A 5057-nucleotide genomic window follows, 5' to 3' on the forward strand; every position below is an offset into this window, starting at 1 on the left:
CCTTACCCCAGTTAGAAATGGTTTTTATTAAAAAGTCCAAAAACAAGAGATGCTGGTGCATATGTGGCTTTTTAGGCTAGTGTAAGGTCTTTGATTTTTACTCTGAAGTAAGTGGAAAGCCTCTATAGGCTTTTGAAGATAGTTGAGGTACAATCTGATTCACATTTTAAAAGAAAGCATCACCTTGACTACTATCCTAAGAAGGTCTGTAAAAGGTCAAGGATAAAGGAAGGGAAACCATTTAGGAGGCTCCGCAATAATCCAGAAACGAGAGAGCAGAGGCTTGGACCAAGCTGGTAGTGGTGGAGATTGCCTTTTGGGACATATTTTGGAGGTAAAGCCAACAGAATTTCCTGTCATTGAATGTAGAATGCAAGAGAAAGAGAAGTTAAGCATAACTCCAAAGGTTTTTGTTTTAACAAAGACAAGGATGAAGTTCCTCTTTATTGAGATTTTGTGGGAGGAGCAGGTTTGGGGTTTGGAAACAAGAGATAAAGTTGAAATATGTTAATGTATTTGTTTGCCATTTAAGTGGAAATCTCAAGTAGGATAGATGAGACTGAGATTTGGAAGAGGTGACTGGCCTGGAGATACAAATTTGTGGATTACTTGTGTACAGATGGTATATAAAGCCATGGTATTTGGCTGAGATCATTAATAGATGAATGCACATAGAGAAGGTAACCAAGGACAGATCTTTGGGCACTCTGTCATCATAAGTGTATGAGAGGCAGAATCAGCAAAGGAGACTGGAGCACTTCTTTGGGAGGAAACGGGGAGAAAAACATGAAATTGCCATGCCCTGAGAAGCAAGTGAAGTAAAAATATCAGAGACAAGGGAATGACCAACTATGTTGCTATAGTCTGAATGCTTGTGTCTCCCTCAAAATTCCCATGTTTGAGACCTAATACCCCACATGATGGTTTTAGGAGGTGGGGCCTTTGGCAAGTGATTAGGTCATGAGGGATCTGCTCTTATGTATGAGATCAGCGCCCCTGAAAAAGAGGCCCCACAAACCTGCCTTGCGCCTTCCATCATGTGAGGACACAGCTAGAAGGTGCCATCTACAAACCAAGAAATTAGCCCTCACTGGACCAGCTGACTCTGCTGGTACTTTGATCTTGGACTCCCCAACTTCCAGAACTGTGAGAAGTAAATTTCTATTGTTTATAAGCTACCCAGCTCATGGTATTCTGTTAGAGAAGCCTGAATGTATGTCAAACACTACTGATAGGTCAATCAGGAAGAGGACCGAGAGCTTATCGTGGGATTTTGCAAATATGGTGGTAATTTGGGGAGAAGTGGGTGAAAATTTGATTTAATGGCATTGCTTGAGCATGGAGCATGACCCTTATGTGTGGTTCTTGAGCAAGACACACTAGGGTTTGTGGCTGCTTTCCCAGAGACAGGTAGTACACCTACAAGAAAGGAGGACACTGTGGGCACTCTGCCAAAGCCTTGCTGTGGCCCCTTTGTATAGAGATCATGCTTCTTTGTACCAATAAAGTAAGAGACTTGTGATTAGATATCTCTGTAGGCTCATAATTTCTGCCCAGAAGAAATTAACATGAAGGGCAGAACAGCTGCTCACTCTTGGGAGGGTTACCAGTTTGCTTCCAGAAGCTCAGCTGCAAGCTTGGGTAACCTCTCTGTGTCCTCTGCAGACTGAGTAAGCATTCAGCTCTGGCCCAGGATCATTTTAGAGTTAAACATGCTCATTTTAAGACCAGAAAAGGAGCAAATGAAAGTTACATATGACATTATTTCACAATTATACCTGGTAGGGAGCAGAGGGAAAAAAAGCTCTTTGTCCTATTTCTGTCTCTCTGTGTACTATAATTTTTATCTCCCTGAAATAAAAAGAAATAAGTAATGGTTTGGCCAAGAGAGGAAAGGCCACTCCACTGTCAGATCTACAGAGGCTTTGTGAAATAAGGTTTGAGAACATTCTAGGCAGGGCAAATGATATGCACAAAGGCAAACACAGCAAACCTAAGGCTTGTAGGATTGTGGGTGGACCAATTTGGATGGCATTAAGAAATCCTGAAACAATTTATTGGTATGTTTGGAGAAGAATGCTGTGGTTAGAAAGTGAAATCCAGACCAAAGTATCTGGGTTGTAGGTGGAGATCAGGTGACTGGGGGAGGTGGCCGACTTAGGAGGTGATTGCCCAGAGTCTGGGGCAGGAGCGTCAGTGCGAGTTCCTAGCTCAGCAGCACCAGCACCACCTAGGAACTTGTCAAAATTACAGATTCTCAGGCCCCACCAAAGAAGACCTATTGAATCATAAACTCTGGAAATGGGGCCCAGCACTCTGTTTTAACAGGTGATTTTGATTCATGCTAATGTCAAAGCTCACTGGTCTAGGATTGGACTAGGCCGATGGCATTTACTGGCTGGCATTGGGGAGGATATTAAAAATATAAGAGTTAATACAGGTTTTGAGCCTGGATGAGTGGTAAAAGTCAGTTGCTTATATTAACTAAATATATTTCTTATTAATTTCCCTAAAATAAATAATTGAAGGATATTTCTTTATTAAGTTAAATAGCTGTTAGCTATAAGTATATATAGATATACATATATAAGTATATAGCCATTGTCTGTAAGTAACAGAAACCACAATTAGCAGGGGCTTAAACCATAGAGTTGTTTATTGCTTATTTAACAGAAATTCTAGAGTTGGTCCAGGGTTGGTTCAGGGGCTCCTTGAAGTCATCAAGGTCTCAGGCTTGGGTACCAGGCCTTTTCTACCTCTCTGCATTGCCACCCTCCTATGCTGGTGATGTCTCCCTTCAAGGCCACAATATGGTGGCCAAAGCTGCAAGCATTGCATTCTGGGAGGGCAGCATCTTAAGCAGAAAGGAAGTAGGTGGGAGCCAAAGTGCTTTCTTTTTGCATATCTTATTCATTCTCTCTCTCTCTCTCCCCCTCTTCCCTCTCTCTCTTTCTCTCACACACCTCCAAAAGACTTCTTCTTACGTTATCATTGTCCAAAACTGGGCTATATGCCTGTGCCTAGACCAGTCACTGGCAAATGGGACTAGACTGGATATCTCAATATTCACTGGGCCCATTGGCCATCCCCCCAAATCAGAGTTCTGTTAGTCATGAGAAGGGGGAGGGCTGTGGGGAGGGCCACTAACAGTGCCTGCTGTAGTTATTACACTGTAGGATTTATATATACTTAACTCATATTTCAGTGACCAATAAAGTAATTACTTTATTCACATAATGCCTTTCTCCAAGTCATACTCTCATTTTTCTACTGGGTCTTCCTCCCTCATGCCTTTACCATGACAGTTTTAATAGTATAGAGAAATTATTTTTAATAACCTCACATTAAAGTTACTTCTAGTGGGAAAAACAAACTTGAGATTCCCCAAGTTGGTCCACTAAACATGACAGGCTACTGTGAGAGCTAGTGCATCAGCTGAAAAAAAATATCTCCCTGAAAAATACTTTTGAAGCAGCACCATCATTATTTTTAAGTAAGTATCAAATGCTAATACTTTCATCCCAGTGTAATTCCATGCTTATATAATTTGGGACAAGTGTGTGATAGAAGATATAGTGATTGAAATCAGTTTGTTCTATTTTCCTATGGGAGTCTATTCTAGAGCATCATGGTCATCCTAGAGTAGCCCAAACATACAATAGTTCATGTTCATGCTATTATAGGAAGTACGGACTCCTGGGGATGGAGCTGAATGTATCCCTAAAGGGGAGAAAACTCTGTCTAGGTCTCACTCTAGCCACTTCCTAGATGTCCCCAATCAGAGAAGCAGCTTTTTATCTCATTGTTCAGAGCTTGACACCCATGGGAACAATATCACCAAGGGGCAGAGGCAGTACATTGAAATGTGATGTGTGTTTGTGGTTGTATTCTCTGTTCCAGCTTTTCTACCTGGTTCTGGGTGGTAAGTGATTCACATAACTAATTCAAGGGGTATGGAGCAGGAAGCTTTGCTTGGGCTTCTTGGTCTGAACGAGAGCTTCCAATCTAGCTCAATCATGTCATCAAGAAGCCCTGCATACTGAGGGCCAACTGCCATGTGCCCAGCTATGTATAGAGCACCGCTTCATTTCTCATCTAACTATTGTCTCTTGTGATGACATTCCTCTGGCTGAGGATCCACAAGGAGAGGCAGTGGAAGTGGCAGGATTAGGGCACAAAACCAATGTCCTTAACATAGACATTAAGCTTTCTTCACCATATCATCAAATGAAGTGTTGACTTTGGAAACAAGCAAAAGTCAGTCACGGTTTTGAAATTATCCACTTCATTATAACGGTGTAGAAGCAATGTAGAAGCATCTGAAATTTCCTTCAATTTTCAGAAAGTAATTTGTATCTTATCTAAAGAAAGCACAGATATCAGCAGCTTTTAACATGACGCTTGGGCTTTGAAAAGTTCCTAATTGGCATTTGTAAAGGATCCTATTAGCTGGAAAATATAGGAGCATATTGATTTGACTACTACTGCTTTAATAAAAGACTCTGTAATTTTTACTTAAACCATGCAATTATATAGTAAAAATATTATACTTTTCTTTCAAAATTCAGTTTATTCAGGCCATATCTGGTGTCAAGAAGCTGAAACCTAGTCAATCTAAGCTAAACAAAAAGTGTGATTATTGTGCACTTAAACCAAGCAAATCCAAGGAAAAACAGTATGTGGCTGGGTCTTATGAAGGTGGTGAACTTGACCAGCTCTGAAGACCTTGCAAGCAGAACTCTGTGGTCTTCTCTTGCTCACTACAATTAAACTGACTCAAATACCAACTTTTATTTATTTGTCTCAGTTGAAATTTTGAAAGATATATATATATATATATATATATATATATATATATATATATATATATAGAGAGAGAGAGAGAGAGAGAGAGAGAGAGAATATGATTGGTTTTCCTTAAGTACAATGCATCTATTTGGCCAAGTCAATTGAAGTGAGGACATTTGAGCAAACGCGGCCACCAAGGCTTGTGTCTTAGGTCTTGCCAGTGGGAGGAAGCAGGTTCTCTCAGAGTGATGTATGGGCAAAGACACAAT

The sequence above is a fragment of the Microcebus murinus genome, chromosome 8 (assembly GCF_040939455.1).
Source record: "Microcebus murinus isolate Inina chromosome 8, M.murinus_Inina_mat1.0, whole genome shotgun sequence".
In the NCBI taxonomy this organism is placed as follows: Eukaryota; Metazoa; Chordata; class Mammalia; order Primates; family Cheirogaleidae; genus Microcebus; species Microcebus murinus.